Source organism: Lipotes vexillifer, unplaced genomic scaffold (assembly GCF_000442215.2).
Source record: "Lipotes vexillifer unplaced genomic scaffold, Lipotes_vexillifer_v1.1 scaffold732, whole genome shotgun sequence".
Taxonomy (NCBI): Eukaryota; Metazoa; Chordata; class Mammalia; order Artiodactyla; family Lipotidae; genus Lipotes; species Lipotes vexillifer.
The window spans coordinates 3,968,828-3,987,084 of NW_006792596.1; positions in this window are offsets into that span (position 1 = coordinate 3,968,828).

Sequence of the window (18,257 nt, forward strand, 5' to 3'; positions counted from 1 at the left end):
GTACATACAGTAATATTTTAATAGGCTGCCTGATGTATATTTACATATCTAGTTTGTCTATTGAAAATATCATAAGTGGATCAAATTGGACATTAAATGTGAAATTATAAAATAGTCAGGACCCTCTAAATACTAGTTTATGTTGAATTCACCCAAAGACAAGAAGCATATTAACTAAATTCCATTGTTTTAGGAGTACTAACCATCTTGCCATGAGCTTTATTATTAATTTGTAGTTAAAATAATGCAAGTTTGGAGAATTTCATTTGAAATGTGAAGCAAGATATAATTAACAAGGGAAATGATGTTCAAGTTAACAATTGTTTTCATATGAGGAATTTGATCTTTACGTTTATTTAAAAATAGGCAAATTATTGCGGGTCTAATTAAAATTTTACTGTGGTACAACCTTGATCGTAGGTGACATAAATAAAGAATGCATACTCTTTAGACTAAAATATTATGGTTTACTATGGCATTGACACTCTTCCTTATTAAATTTTCTGTCTTTTGTGTGAAAAAGTAAAAGTGCATTTTCAGGCTTAAAAGAAATTCATGTGGTATTAAATATAACTTCAATACTCTCTAGTATGTGTTTTTAGAAAGATTGTAAAGAATATAGATTTTATTTAAAAGTAAAGAAATCTTTAGAGGAATAAAGAAATGTATTAATGAATTTTATACACAGACATTGCCTCAAAATTAATTTCATATAGGGATTGAATGTTGAAAACATATAGAGAAAAAAAAAGAATAAAATGAAATATGTGTAAATATCACAGATTAACCTAGAGTAGATGCTGATTCTAATACAGTAATGTCTCTGTAACATCTGTCTCTACTGCCTTCAATCTACAAAAATTAAAAGCAATACCATTATTAATTCAAATGATAGTAATATAGTCTGTCAAAATATGTTAAAAGGTAAAAACATCTAAAATTGTGAAGCAGACTTACTTCTTTTTGAACAAGAAAATATTAGTCAGCAACAGCAATATTTTGCATGTTAGTTTTTATATAGTTGGTAAAGCAATATGAAGATATACGTGTTGTTGCTTCATTTGGAATGCTGCCAATAAATTAAATTTGTCTCTGACCTCTGTCTTATCTACATTTCCAGGTTACTTAAAAATCCTTGTTAATAAGGTAAAAGTATAGAAATTAATACATATTGGCAAACTCATCACTTAAACATAATAGATGACATTTACAATTTTGTGATACAATAAGTCACCTGGATATTCTTTTTCACTTTAAGCACACATTTTGAAATATAAATATATTATCATATCACCATGAACAGAAAAGCTTCTTCATGGTGAAACCACTATTTAAAGGCTAAGTAGGAAATTTGTGTCTTTGAGGAAAGTAGTTTTTAATGCCTTTCAGACAACTATATAAAGTAGATGAAACAATGTATTATATCAAGTAATGGCTGATTTCAATATTATTTTTCTTTTGTTTGTGCATACATGCAAACTATATTCTTCAGTCTTTTAAAAATTAGACCTGTTATCAGGTATATTATAAAAATATTTTTATTTAGATCAAATCTTGATTTTAAACTTATTTGATATTGTTTCATTGTTCTTTACATTATGTTTGTCTACTAAAGGCCAACTGTGTTGGAGTGTAAAGTTGTGAATAAAATGCACAAGTTGTATTATTGATCAGAGAAGAACTAAATGTGATAGACATACATGATGTCAGTTATCAGAGAAACCCATGCTGTGACAGGGCAGGACACTATTATTAGTTGTTACTGTGGCCTATAAAACCTACAGGGGAGCGTATGAGAATTTCCTCTTCGGAGAAGATGGGACACATACACAGTTTTCAAAAACATCACAATTGGCTTCAATATTTCTACACAATGAGTCACTTCCCCAGAACACTATTTCTCAAACTCTAGTGAGAGTCAGATCACTTGGAGGCCATGTTAAAATACAGATTTGGCCTACCCTGAGGCTTCTATTTCAGTAGTTCTGTGAGAACCCTGAGAATTTACATTTCTACCAAGTTCTTTGTGCTATTGATGTGGCTGGTCCAGGCCTCACAAGTTGAGAAACCCCACCTTAGAAGAAGGTCCTGTTTCTCCAAGACACCACCATTCATGAGACCTTGTCAAGGGTGAGGGAAGGTATTCTTTCCAATGGTGATTCTACTCTCTGGATCTTCAACTGATATTAGACATATAGCCTGCATTTTTACATACTAGAAATATAAAGTACTAACAATTTTTACATTTTTTAAACTTAGTATCTATGATATAGTAGACATGTGAATACTAAAGTGAATGCACTGGGGCCTTTCTTTTAACCTAGTATCACCTAGTTCAACCTAGTCAGGGGTTATGTCTTAAAAGATGGATGGGAATTACCCAGGTGTCACAGTGAAGTATTTTCAACAATGGAACACTCTGTGATGTAATCTAATCCACCTTTTTCATATGTGTGAAGCATTAAGACAAAAATAAGTTTTCTATTATTACCTGCTCACAGAATGATTTGACCGTAGTGACCCCAGTCTGTGCCCTGCTTTTTTTTTTTCTTTTCATGATTTTGCTCAATTCTGAATACAAATTTTGTATTTGCTTTTTGAGTTGAAGATAGATTTGTATTTCCAGACTGATTCTCATTTCACTAAAACAAGTTTGTTCCCTTGACTCACACTGGGAAAAATTGAACCTTCAGATAAATGTCTATGTGTTGTTTTCCAATGCTAAAAAGAAATATAAATATAAACACAAAACAGGGTGACTCATACCTCCTACTGTAAGAATGGTGGATCACAGGGAGGATGCAGACATACATGGAGGTAGTTTCTTGCTGCTCTGTGCTTGTCCACTAGAGGGGTTAGTCTGAGGGCAAGACTGGCCTGGGCTTTTGAAGAGAAAAATCTTAGCATACTGCAAGAGTAATTTTTGCCACTTCTGTCTCCTCCCATCCCCTTTAGGAGCTTGAAGGGATTTCTTGTATAGGGGAAAGGAAAGCCTAAATGTCTACTAACTAGAAAGGACTGTTTATGAGATATTTAGTGGGGCCATACTTGTTCCAGCCAAATCAATTTGGATTTAAAACAGTTGTTCTTAAACATTTCAATATTTAGTATTTAATCGCCCTAACAATGGCAGAAAAGAAAATCATTCCAGGCAGAGGATCTAACATGTATACCAGCATTAAAACATAAATCTGAATGTGAAAAAATCCAAGCAGTTGTTTTTCCTGGAACATAAAATTAAGATATAAGTAAAGCTGGAGTAAAGTAGAAAAAACAAATCATATAAAAACTTATGTATCATTCATTGATACACTGATAAATTTCTCTTTGTATTTAGAGTATGTGTGTATGTGTGTGTGTGTGTGTGTGTGTGTGTGTGTGTGAGGGAGAGAGAGAGATAAATCCACATAATGCAGTGGTATACAGTTATTAAGAATACTAAATTTTGCATAAAATTAAAAAGTCACTTGTGTTGGGGCTTCCCTGGTGGCGCAGTGGTTGAGAGTCCGCCTGCCAATGCAGGGGACATGGGTTCGTATCCCAGTCTGGGAAGATCCCACATGCCGCGGAGTGGCTGGGCCCGTGAGCATGGCCGCTGAGCTTGCGCGTCTGGAGCCTGTGCTCCACAAGAGAGGCTGCAATAGTGAGAGGCCCGCGCACCGCGATGAAGAGTGGCCCCCGCTTGCCACAACTAGAGAAAGCCCTCACACAGAAACGAAGACCCAACACAGCAAAAATAAATTAATTAATTAATAAACTCCTACCCACAACACCTTAAAAAAATTTAAAAAAAAAAGTCACTTGTGTTAAAATAAATGAACATTTAGTTTGTAAAATTGCATATGCTATTAAGTTCTCAAATACTTATTAGGAATGCTATCATGTGTCAGATGCTTTTTCATGATACTGATGATACAGTGTTAAACAACACAATTCCTGGCCCTCATCAAGACTATATTCTATATCAAAGAGACACAAAATAAGTTGGAAAAAAGAAGAAATATATCACATATTTTAACAGAATTCATTATGTATATAATTACTGGATAAATACATCTGAAATATCTAAAGTCTTTTCATAAAATTAATTTTCAAGAGACACTGGAAGGTCATCTCATGAAGGACACCACTGTTAAAAAAAACACTCAGAGAATAAGAGAAAAATAATGGAAACCAGGGTTGTATAGTGTAAATATTCCCAGTACAATAAAGAGCTTTGATAGGGCACATGAGATAGGAAAATAAAATTTAGCTTAAGATACTATTTTTAAAGATGATAGAACTGAAATATAATATGTAAGTGAAACTCTCATACTTTTCAAAGGCTAACTTTAGCGTTGAGTGAAAGAGCTAACAGTTGGATCATAAGTTTATTTTAAATGTCCCTTTGGAAGATTCTCCTCAACACCACAGTCTTGTCCTATTTCTCCTCTTTTTGATGCAGTCCGTTACTCCCTTTGCTGTTAATCAATGCACAGAATAATAGACTTTGCCCCTTAGAGGATTTTACTCCTTCTGCAAGTATCTGAGAGAGTTGAGTTAAAGGCAGTGTCTCTCATCTGCCCTTTTTCAGACATTCTCAATGTTCTGTTTACTTATCCAAATAATTTTTTGGTTATTTTCTATCCTAACATTCCTTGCTTGTTCTCTTCCACATAAACAAAAAATGATAGATTACTCCAAACTATATTTCCTCTCATTAGTGTAAGCACTTAATTTATCCTTGTATACTGTCTTGCTAAGTTTTCCTGCTAATGTTAAAGTCATAAAAAGTTTCTCATAACTAGGAAAATAAACGTGATTTACAGTTATAAACTTAAATATAAGGAGATCCTTATTTCTGAATGAAAGCAATAATGAAAGTTTTAAAACAGATTTATGTGTAATTATACATAAAAAGAAGAAACATATTCTCCAGATAGAAAAAAAATTTTTTTAAGTGAGATCAGTGAGAATAATCAATGTCTCAGTGATAACAAAATCTTCAAATTTTCTTCCCCTCTACACAGTCTGAAACAAAACAATTAAAAAAAAGAAGTTAGGCTCTGGATGTTGCACATCAATAAAATGAAAATGTAGAGCATTTCTGATATAAAGTTTTGGTTTTAACTAAAATAAAGTTGTAATACATCTACTCATTTCATAAAACATTAAATCATACAATGTAAAAAGTATAAAGTATAAAAGACACACATATCTATATTGCCTGTGAGACTCTAAATTGGTTGAAATTTCTAAAAAAGTAAATTAACATGGAAATACCATTTGACTGCATAACCTATATCTTGTCAGATGACTTCTAGAAAAATTAGAAATGCTGACATTATCTAAAATATGCATAATCATTATTGTCTTAAATAAAAACATTATAAATGATAGCTAACATTTCTTGACTGCTTTGTATACAGCAGGAACTGGGCTAAGTGTTTTATATGTCATGGGAATCAGAGATTTTAGGTTCAAATTTCAAGTGTGCAACTTATTAGCCATATTGACCCAACGCAATAACGTAATCCTTATGAAATTCATGATCTTCATCTCCAAAGTGTGGTTATAATAACAAATAGCAAGAAGTGTGGTTGTGTAAATGAAATGAAACAATACATACGGAAACACCTAGCAAAAAAGTTATTTCTCTTCATTAACATTTCTGACCTGTAAGAATAGGCTGAAGCCTGGTTAATTTTTAAAAAGCAATAGTTTTGATATGCATATTTAAAATTTGCTGCCACTTAAAATGTAAAACCAAACATATTTCAAAAGTAGCCAATAGCTAGGGGTTACTTGATGGGAAATTATATAAGCAAGGATGTTAGTTCATAAATATGCTACACATAACTGAGTCAATACTGAATGTCTGTCCAAAGGGAAGGAAAAAAAAAAAAAAAACTAAAGAAAGCCAAGTCTCGAAAAATGTCCCCTATGATTAGAAATGTTCAAGACATGCATAAAACACTTCAAAAAGCAAAAGGATGCTGACTGTTATTATGAGTCTTTTGTTCTTTTTTCTTGAATCTCAGAAGATTAAGAACTTGAAAGATGAAATTTCATAATACAGGGAAATGTAACTGAAACAATAGGCAGGAAAACATATAGATAAATGACAAGATGATTTAGATCAAACGTAATAAATAATGAATAAATTAAGTGAGTTAAGAACAGAGAGTTCAAGCCTGAAACTCTAACAGAGAAAATAAACGGAGAAACACTCTTCTAACTCATTATATAACCCATTATATGACCTAATTACTACCTACAAATAAGAACTATCCAAGGAAGTAAATTTAATGGCTATAACAGGTATTATTTATTTCAGTTTTTAGCATAAAAATTATCCCGAAGTAAGTGGCATAAAACAACAACCATTTCATTGTGTGGGGCAGGCATTCTGATAGGGCACATCTGGATAGTTATCTCTGTTTCCTATCTCTATTTGCACTCCTCTGGTAGCAGTAAATGGTGACCCAGCTTCGAAACATCTGGCCCATCTGGAAAGCATCACCTATTTCTATGAAGCCTTCTCTTAAAATACCTGCAGGTGAGGAGTGCAGCAGAAGGCAAGAATTATCTTGATACTCATTTGCATCTCATCTAGGCTGAGATGACTTATAGATCAGGATCAGCTAGGAATGTTTACCTACCTGTGGCCTCTCTGTGTAACTTGAGCTTCCTCACAGCATGGTGACCACTAAATGTTTGAACTTTTAATATAGTGGCTGAGGGCTCCAAGAACAAAGCAAAGGCTGAAAGTCTAAGTAACTAGTATATAGAACTCACCTCTTACTGGGAGGATAGTAAAAGATGTAGTCCTATTTTACAGTCACAGTATTACTCGTGCTCCATGCCATATCCCCTCAGTCTACCTCTGATTTCAGCTTTATGTGCAATGGACCAGTCCTTTACATGCTGCAAGCAGTCTGTCTGTCAGGTTCTCACTGCGTGCCTCACCTGCTCTTTTGCTCCCTGCTTTTCTCTCCCTCCACCTCTTTTTTCGTTGTTTGGGTACACATTTTAGATATATATATTCTATTTCACAAATCATGGGGAAATTGTTCTTTTGCAAATAATAATAAATTAAACATGTTCATATCAGGAAAAGTAAAACTAAGAAAATAAATAAATAGATAATTCTCATAACTGATTCAGCAAGACGGGACCACAGTTAACACACTGTGGTAACCAGCCAGCTTAGTGATTCCATCTGTATTTGTTTTTGGCTTTCTCTTCCTCATGTTCTTTGCTCTCTCATGTTTTTGAACTCTTCCCAAATAAACTACCTGCAGACAAGTTGTGGTCTTGGTTATGTTTTTGGACAAGGGGTAAAAACAAAATAGAAATCAATCTCATTTATGAATGAATATAGAAGTAAATATACTAAAATAAAACAAAGCAAAAATAAGAAACCATATTAAATAGTACATTGTGAAAAAGTGGCTTACTTTATGAATGCAAAAGACTTTTATGTTTTATTGAGGTATAACTGACATACTATGTATATAGATGTAAAGCATACAATTTGATATATTCACCATAATTAAGATAATTAACATAGCTGTCATCCCCAAAATTCCTTTGTGCTCTATTTTAATCTACTCCTTTATCTATAGTATCAGTGAAATATAAAACTAGAAAGGCATCTTATTTAATATTAAGCAATTGACAAAATCTGACAATAGTAAATATGAACGAAGATTAAAGGGATGAGAGTATAACATAAGAATGTAAACTGGTACATCTACCTTGGAAAATAACCTTTCATTATTTTTAATATGAAACATGAACAGAATTTATGACTTAGGGATCCCCTTTTAGATTTATATCCTAGATAAACATATACATACATATATGCTATATGCTCATGATAGCATAGTTATGGACACAAAGCTCTCCTTCGAAAAGAGAAAAGATAAAAACAAAATAATATTACAGAGAAGTGAAAATAAACCATAGCACCAAACAAGTAATAGTAGAGCATTGCTAATGGAGGGGCCAACTGACTTAATGAGTTTCCTAATGTCACATCACTTGCAAAGAGTCTACACCAAATAAAATTTCATGTGAATATAATCAGTTCTTTAAACCTGCCTTCTTTTTTTTTTTTTTTGAAATACTAGAGGTGAAGATCAGTTTAATAACACCTCAAGGACACAGTCAGACAAATCCAGACTATGTGACATTCTACAACAGCCCTTGTCTCTTAAAGTAAAAACCATGAGGAAAATGTAAGAGGGTGATCTGTTTCAATATTAAAGGAGGCTAAAGAGATGTCAGTACACAATGTGTGTACACTTAAAAAGGCTGAAGAAGGCATTTTTGAGACAATTATGAAATTTCAATATGGATTAAATGTTAACTGTTCTAGGGAATTTCAAGTTTTTGTGTGTGTGTTTTTTTTTTTTTTCCTCCATGGTATTGTTCATTTAGAAAATACTTCTAATTTCTGTAGATGCATGCTGAATTGTTGCTTTATGTACATACAGCAAATGTGGTAATAAGTTAAAAACTGAATCTAGCTGATGTACATGTTCAATGAAATTTTATTAATTTAAATGTTTAAAAATAAATTTTATAATTATTAATAAATTCATTTTAAAATGTTGAAAACAAATATTCCTCTCTCACTTCTCTAGATCTCTGTCATTCTTCACATTGCTGTCAGAGTTATCTTACTCACACACAGGTCTGATTAAGCTATTTATTCCTCAAGGCTTAATTTAAATAGCACTCCTTCTGCGAAGCTTCATTTAACTTCCCAGGAATAATCCATTGTTTTGTTTGGTTTGTTTTGGTTTTGGTGATCCCCTATATGTTTTGCCATAATAATTACACAATTGATATTCTATCATAGTCTAGTTTTTATTCAACTATTTATTACACTTTCTAAACTCTAATGTCTTTTTGTATGCAACTGAACTCCTGAGATTTAGTCTGCTATCATACCTTATATATTAAAAACAATAAGCACATTGTAATATGTACATCTGAATATTTATTCTTAAACATTTTAGTATGCTATTATTTAAGCATTGAATTGAATTTTAAAAACCACTTAATTAAAAATCATTATAAATAGCTATTGTGTCAAACACGTAACATTGATTTCATAATATATATTGAAGAATAAAACTTTCCCAAGGGTCTAATACAGTGCTCTAAAAATTAGAGATATCTACATCAAATTTACTATTATACATTATGATACAAACTAATACATACATTTTGACAAAACTATGGCGATTGTTACTCAAAGAAGTTTACCATTTTTTAATTTTAAAATTCCTTTTAACTAATATAGAAATTTTATGCTTAAGCACCAATTTCTTTTTTTTTTTTTTTTTTTTTTGCGGTACGCGGGCCTCCCACTGTTGTGGCCTCTCCCGTTGCGGAGCACAGGTTCTGGACGCGCAGGCTCAGCGGCCATGGCTCACCGGCCCAGCCGCTTCGCGGCATGTGGGATCTTCCCAGACCAGGGCACGAACCTGTGTCCCCTGCATCGGCAGGCAGACTCTCAACCACTGCACCACCAGGGAAGCCCAAGCACCAATTTCTTGAAATAAATTTCTAGCAGTTCTTTTCCTTCTGAGTTGTTTTTAAAATAATGTATAATAGATATGAGATAAAATCCCTCAATAATAGAAGAAATTCTGACCATCTAAACTACTCTGATATGTTCCACTCTAACATGTGAGTCATTGATTCCATTTCTGTTGGCTTCTTAGATTGTTATTGTTACTGACATTTTAATATCATCATTTGTTGAGAGAAAATTTAGGTAATGGAAGGTTTTGTATTTAATTAGCTCTCATAGATTTTATAGTTTGGATGACAAATCAATTTCTTTAATATACAAAACTAAATGATAAACAAACACTATCTCATTTAGTCTATTGATTTCTCCCTAGTTTTTGCTGTTTCGCTTTTAGTTATTTATTTTTTTTATATTTTTCTTTTCATGCTTGGATTGAAGCCTAAGCTTCCAGCCACAGTTGCTACCATTCAAGCTAGTCTTAAAAGTGAAGTAAAATATGCTTCTCTCGCTGACCTTCCTGCCCTCAGCTTAGAATTAGACAACTTATTTCCTCTCTTATACCAATGGCAGAACTACTCCCTTCATGAAAAGCTGCTACATCCATATGTATTAGACAAGGCATGAACCACCGGCTGCTATGTACTGCTTTTCTAGCACATAGAGCTTGCTCACTGCTTATACCTCAGCTCAGGAGACAAACAAAAGGCTTAAGAAGGCTCCTATTTGTTCTGAGGTCTTAGTTTATTCTGCCAAGTAGAACTACAAAAGGCTTTGTATTTCTATATCTTTTTTGATGAAGAGTCCACAAAGGAAATAATTTATATACTTGCTTAGAAGAAATACACTTAAAAGTAATAGATACAATTAAATTACAATACACCTGTAAACTATAGCCTTTATTTTATAGACTGATGGTCAGAATTCCATGTTTGTGCAACATAAATAAATATTACTTTTTAAATTGAGGCTGAAACAAATGAGAAGGCATCCATCATTTTTCCGTTGTCAAATTGCATTATTCCACTGCTGAGGAATAGCAGTACAGCTATTCTGAAACATTCCCATGGTGCCAACCTCAATAATGATAGTACAACTACAACTATTTCTGTAAATCCTTTACAGTTTACAGTATATGCATTAGATCCAGTGATATGTATACATATTTAATTTTATATTTGCTAAAACTGGGACTGGGAGACCTCTTAAGTCAAGTAGTTTGATAACATTAAAAAACACATTACTGGATAGATCATTCTTTTATATTTCAGTGTCGTTTTCTAGAGGCAATATATCATAGTGGTTAAGGACTTGGATTTTGAAGTGAGGTTGTCTGGTTCTTTGTTTCACAAATTCTGTCAATTAGTAGCTGTGTAATTTTTTGACAGTTTACTTAACTTTCTATGCCTCAGTTTCCTCATATTCATGTTTGGAAGACAAATTGAGCTCAGCAGAGTGGATGGAACATAACATGAGTCAAAGTAAACAGTAGTTGTGTGTGTGTGTTTACTTTTTTTTGATTTGGTTTGTCTTTTTTTTTTTTTTTTGCGGTACTCAGGCCTCTCACTGTTGTGGCCTCTCCCATTGCGGAGCACAGGCTTGGGACGCGCAGGCTCAGCAGCCATGGCTTACGGGCCCAGCCTCTCCGCCGCATGTGGAATCTTCCCAGACCGGGGCACGAACCCGCGTCCCCTGCATCAACAGGCGGACTCTCAACCACTGCGCCACCAGGAAAGCCCATAATCTTGATACATTTTAGTACTCTTAAAATCTTTTGTTTCCTATAAGGATATTTTTAATTCTCCTGTGGACATTAACACATTTAAAATGTATAAGACATAGGTGATTCTTAATGTATGTGTAAATGTTTTTATGATTATAAAAAGTAATTATGTTGACAAGCAATTGATTTGAAAATGAAAGAAGCTTATGAAAGATTAACGTCATTAATGAGCATGATGGCTCTTAAAAATGTGATAATGAAATGAAATATAGAAGTCACTTTGGCGTAACTTCTTTGGCATAACTTTTATTTGGCTTCATATTTTTTCTCATAACCAAACAACAAAGGAGTCTTTCTTGAAATCTTTACTCACCCACATTGCAGTTAATTACTTTAAATTAAAGATTAGTCATAAGCTGTGTAAATGTTATTAGAAGATAATAGTATTATGAACCATATAGTCATGGCAAGAGATACTTAGGATATTAAAGAAATTAATGTTGGCCTATTCTCAATGAACTAATGGAGATTCAAATAATTTGATGATAAATACGTACTTGAAAACTTTACAAGATAGAAAGAGAGCTTTGATGTACAAAATTAGACTTATGGGTCAAAATGTTACTGTATGATATAGAGCTTTTGAAATCGACAATTAAACAACTAAACTTTCCTAGAAGGCACAGGTGCATTTCCTACCTGATGCAAGTTTATCTAGCTATGTACTTTACATGAGAATCACGATAAAGTAATATGCTTTAACTGTCTAAAGGCATGCTTTAATTCAAGCGGCTTAATGATTTCATTGTTTTTTTAAACCAAAATAAAAACACGAAGCTCCAAGTGAACAGGCTAGCACTCTGGAAGAATTACAACTTTATCTTATATTACATGGAAAAACACAACAACAACAAAAGGATATGCTTGCCTTTTATGATGGTTGAAACCCACAAGTGAGAAGAAGCTGACTGTAGATACCGAAGTGTAGAGCTGGGTAGTGTTAAAAACTGAGAGCAGATGCCAGCGGTTTAAAATATAAGTTAAAAGGCTGGAGAGACCCTTTAATTCTGAGAAAATTTAATAGCTGCGAGAGCATTTAAAGCTCAGAATCAGCAGCAAATGTGTAATAATAAGTTATGTAATAGCTTTATTCCAACTGGTAGGTGCATATAAGCAAAAGCTATGGTCATAAAAAGAAAATGGACTGAGATTTATCATAGATAATAGAAAGGATTAAAAAAAATACAAACGCAAGCAATAAAAGAGATGAGTTGAAAGTGAGAGCTGTGGTTAATAGTGCAGTCTCAACTCCAAATGAGACTTGTTTCTTTTAGTGCTTACTTGAACATCTTTCATCAGTTGTTTAAAAAAAGATTTAAGCAACTCGGGAGACATTACCTAAAGAATGAGTGTTGTATTTATGTATTAAAAAGCACAATTAAGTATGCTAACTCAGGACTTCCCTGGTGGTGCAGTGGTTGAGAGTCCGCCTGCGGATGCAGGGCACACGGGTTCGTGCCTCCGTCCGGGAAGATCCCACATATCGCAGAGTGGCTGGGCCCGTGAGCCGTGGCCGCTGAGCAGATATCTCTAGTTTCTACTTCTACCCATGCTGGATATACATCATTTTATTTGTTTCAGTTACTTGTATCACTATTCAACTGATGGCAAGCTACAAGAATGAAAGAGAAAAATTAAAAGAACTTATTTGTAACTTTTGCCAATACCGTATGTTAGGGATTTGGGAAATCTTCCCTATTCTATTTCTACATGCATAGCTAGTTGGGTTATTTTTACAGAATTTACCACAAAGTAATAATAAATAAATGTTTGTCACATTCATAGTACAGATATCTTTCAATAACAATCTCTAGAGCCAGAAAAGAAAAAAGGATAAAGAAATAGTTTCATGAACTAGTAATTCTTATATCATAACTGGCATGTGACAAAGCACAGATTAGGTGCTCAATCAGTGCTGAATGCAATTACAAGTTTATCGGGATATATACAAAATGTCCCCTACAGCTCATCAATCTGTGGTTCCTATAGGAGTTGCCTTAATAGTCTGTCCCTAAATCCAATAGACTTATAGACTTCCTAACAATTTAAAAACCTTAATCCCTTCCCTTCCTTGAATTGTGGCTTTTTAGAAATAAGGATGAGGCAGAACAATGGATTAAAGTACTTGCATTTGCCTTCTGCAGTTTTGCAGATCTTCTCACACTCTTTGGTGTCCTTTGCTTTAAGTCTGCAGATTCCCTGGCCTTGTAAAGAAGTGGGCTGGCCCACTCCTGATCTTTTAGTCTTGCAATTTAACCATGTTGTCAGCCCCCCAGGGTCCAGGTGCAGACACTTGAAAATAAACAAAAAACGCCTTACCTTTAACTGTCCATTAATTTTAGATGATTGTGTCTGCAGAGTATCTCAAGAAATGAGAAGTTGTTTTCTTCCTTTCTTTTTTTTTTTTTTTTTTTACATTATTTTACTACCACACTCTCTCCTCTTTCTTAGGACATATAGGCTAGTGGAACTCCATCTTTTTTCTACAGCTTTGCATCTGAGGAATGTGGCATATCCCTATCTTAATCACTGAATCACTAATGATTTTTGTGGCAGTGTTTGAGTTTCTGTGTGTATTGGGTGGGGGTGATTGGACTGGGGGAAATTGATGGGTAAGAGGAAAATGACCTATAAAATGTATCTGTATCTCCAGAGTGTCCACAAAAAATTAATCAGTCAATGTAAGAAAGAAATGGAAATTTTTATTTCTGTAAAGTTGAGGATTATAAACTGGGAACAGCCTCTGAGAGACATCTGAGAACAGTTCTACTCATTAGAAGTTAAAGTACAGTTATATGGGTTTTTTGAGACAGAGGGCTGTACATTAAATGATGTATTATTGACAGTTTGCACAATCCAGGTCTGTAAGTACAAAGTGGTGGGTCATTGTGACCCTTACGAGGTCAAGAAGGAATATTGTCTTTTAAGGAGTTGTCTTGATGGTGATAGGAGAATGTTGCTCTTTATGGCTGAGCAGGTATTTCCGCCAGTGGGGAGGACTGGTCGTCGATGCATAAGGCAGATAAATAATGCACAATAGAGGGGAGAGAAGAGGCCAAAGGGCAGAGAAGAAATCTTTTATGTTTAAATTTTTCTTGTCTTGCCATAAAATATGAATTTTATTTCACAGAGGTGTATGCATCGTTTGAAAAATTCATTGCCACCACTGCCACTGTAATTTTGATAAAATTCCTTGGCTTAGAGTCACTGATAGGCAATGGTAGAAGTATAAGGAAAGAGTTCTGAACTTCAAAGGAGAGTTTGTGCTCAGTCTCATACTGTGTCCACCACAACCTCATTAGGCCAGCTTCCTACATGACATGCAAATCATCTTCCTTCATGTTTCCCATTGTCCTTCACTAAAATTTGGCTTTTACTGTCCCTCTACAGTCTGTCTATTTGCATGTAAAACCAACTGTTAAATGAAGACATTTGACTAGATGCCCATTTAGGTGTTTCAAGTACACTGACAGTTAAGAAGGCTTTGTCTGCTCAGAAAAGATGGAAGTTCTGGGCAGGGTGAGTGGGATGTTACCTGATCCACATATTGGCACTTTAACATGTAAAGTTCAGCCAAAAAAGGCTAAGAAACATTGTTATAAATATACTCTTTAAATCTTTCCTCTCTTCATCCAAAAAAACCCCAGAAAAATAAGGTAGGTTCTGGATTAAAAAAAAATTCTTATGTGGATATAATTGTTGCACACAGCTTAATAAGTTGAAAAGCATCTGTTCACACTAGATGGCCAGCTCCTTAGAAAAAGGAACCATGTTCTATCCATTTTTGTGCATACCGATTTTATTTATTCAATAGTTTATGTCAAATATTTAGGGACTATGGTATTAGGTACTTTCCAAGGAGCTAAACCTTTGCATCTGGATATTGCAGTCTGTTTGCTTAGAGAAAGACAATTAAGCCATCAGTTTAATACCTTTTCATAGCTACCATAATGGAGGTAAGCACAGTGCTGTATGGGGGCATAGGAAGAAACACCAATTCTTGCTGGAGTGGAGAAGAGAGGTCAAGGTGTCCTGGAGGAGGTGACACTTGAGTTGAGTTATGAAGGATAATAGAATATTGGTGAGTAATGTATGAAAGGGAGAAAGATGAATTGCAATTCAGGAAGATGTAACAACATCATAAGGAACTGGTATGTTTGGGGAAAGTAAAGGTAGAGGCCAGGTTGAACTTGAGAGGGAATGCAGAAGGAAGGGTTTTGTTCTTTATTCTGAGGCATATTGGAGAACAGAAGGAATTTTTTTACAGGGAGTAGTATGATCATATTTGGATTTTATAAATATCCCATCTGCAGCAGCACGGATAATTCATAGGAGTGGAACTGGACTGAAAGTAGAGGTACAAGTTATATTTTATTAAATATATCACACTTATATGGATCGGATATTGTGTTCCATCAAGCTTTAAATTGGCCCAGATTATTTATTTTCTTATCAAAATATTATTATTAATAATTTTAGTAAAGGGAATTCCCTGGCTATCCAATGGTTAGAACTCTGCGCTTTCACTGCCGAGGGCCCAGTTTCAATCCCTGGTCAGGGAACTAAGATCCCACAAGCTGTGCAGTGGGTCCAAAAAAAAAAATTTTATTAATATAAGCCAGAATGGGTTTGGTACTTGGTACTTCCAGTTCTGACATTGTCTTACCTAGTAATAAGTGCAACCCAGGTGTGGTGAAGAGCTTTCACATTCACATGTGGTAAAATCTGAGACAGACCTTATCTCTTTCCCCTACACTTGTGACTCAGTGTAAACAACATCTCTCTTTCAAGAGCAGCAAGCAAGGTCTTCACTAATAAAAATGAAAGAAAATGTGACCAGTGAGGATTCACTTCCTGTTGATGGTGCTAAGTGAAACATTGGTTGCCATTTGGTGTAGCAGTAAGTTGAACCAGAGTGAACAGTGACTTGAACTGCATGAGTTCCACAATTCACCAGACTGTGATGGAGTCACTAGGGGCACATGGAAAGATACCTTCAGGGGACATGAAATAGGGGTAGGAAATGCAGACAGAAGGTCCCTATTTGCACTCTGGAGTATCTTAACATTTGGGAAGAATCTTTAATGGAATTCCTATATTTAACTGGATAAACATATATTCTACAGTGAAATAGAATACATTGGATAAGGCTATGATTTTTCAACACTTGAATTTGGCAAACTCTTCAAAAGAAGCATACAGGTAACATTTTACTTTCTTGCCTCATAAAAATATTTATTGGCAAGAAAAGCATTCTAGCTGTTGACAGAAAGATAGTAGCTGTGTAAATATTTGGCTTGAAATATTTATATATATAAGGAAAAATCTTAAATTGAGAGTATCCTTTCATTCTGCAACATTGGCTCTGAGCTTTTTAATGAATTTCCATTAAAAGACAAAGGGAAGTGTACTAATGCCTTAGATTGGGTTCCCTCAAAGCAGAGAGAGTGTTTTTGAGAAAGGAATTGATTGAGGGAGTGCTCTCAGGAGAAGAGGAGTGTAGGAAACAGGGAAGGTTATGGGAACAAAGGTAAAAAAGGATGTTATCTTGGCAGGGGATTAACTTGGGCCTGGTGCCACAATGATTTTCCTATTTCTTTTTCCCACCTCCTCAGACTACCTAACCACCAAATTTACCACAAGGGGTGAGGCATTCAAATTGTTAATTCTAAATATAAAAGGGGGGTTCATAGAAAATCCTTATCAATTTCCAAAGTCATCAGCTTCATGTCTGACTTTCTTTTCTCCCCTGAGGGACTTCCCTTTCCTAGTGTTTTGTGTGAAACTGCCCACAATCCCCTAGTTTAATACCCTCAAGCGGTGTATATATCAGGACATAAACTCATAATCTCCATCCCCATCATTTTTCTATGTAAACAGAAGACCAAAATATCCAAACCCTAAACCTAGCAAAAATAAAATAAATAAAATTTGTCCCATTTAATGCCAGGGGACCAGATTTTTTAACTCCTTTGGTGAATAGTCTAATATTCCCCAGTAAGACAGACAGAGCTGTTCTTGGCCTGTTGAGAGCTATTCTCCAGGAGGAAGTAGCAACTCAGAGTACGAGAGCATCACCGGCTAAAGGTACGGGGAGGAACGGAATCAACAGTGTCGATTACAACTGAAAACCAGACTTGTGCATTTACATGTTAATTTTATGTTTACCACATATGAATCTTCTGTAGAATTTCCTTTATAATATACGTGTGCTGCTACATTTTCAAATATATCACATCTTCAAAATGTAGCTTAAAAAATCATGAAAATATCTCCTTTTTTCAATGATTTCATCACTCCAAATTACCCAGTTACTTTTCTAATTTAATTGGAAAAAAATATACAGTTACCCTTTAAACATTAAATACCAATTTAAAATTTTTCATAGTACCATTTAAAATCCTTGAAAAATAGGGGTTACAGTAGAAGTACTGAGAAGACCTTAATTATAGCACTGGGAAAAGTAATGCTCTAATAGCTATATAGCAGATTGTATTTCAAGTGAAGAAACAATAAAATTGTAAACCATGAAGTGCAAGCAGGAGATAAGACATATGTCTCATGCATTCAGCCTCGACTAAAGTGACAATTTTCAGGCGCAGTTGGATTCTTAATCAGATAATTTTATCAGGTACAAAGAGCTGTCATTCTCACTGGCCATTAAAAAATAGCTTTTAAATGGTGTAAAAAGATCATTTTCTCGTTTCCTGTTCACTGGCACTAGTTTGCCAGAAGTATATCTGTACTCACTTCTAAGAGCCCAACTCACTTTCATTTAGGTCTTTTAAATTTTTTCTCAGAAGTGACAAAATTTAACAATGCTAAAGAATTTAATCATACAGCATCCATAGCAAAAAAAATAAGTAAAACATTATCACATTTGCAGTACTTTTTATTTTTTGAGGATGAAGTCATAGGCTTTTTTTTTTTTTTTTTTTTTTTACGCGG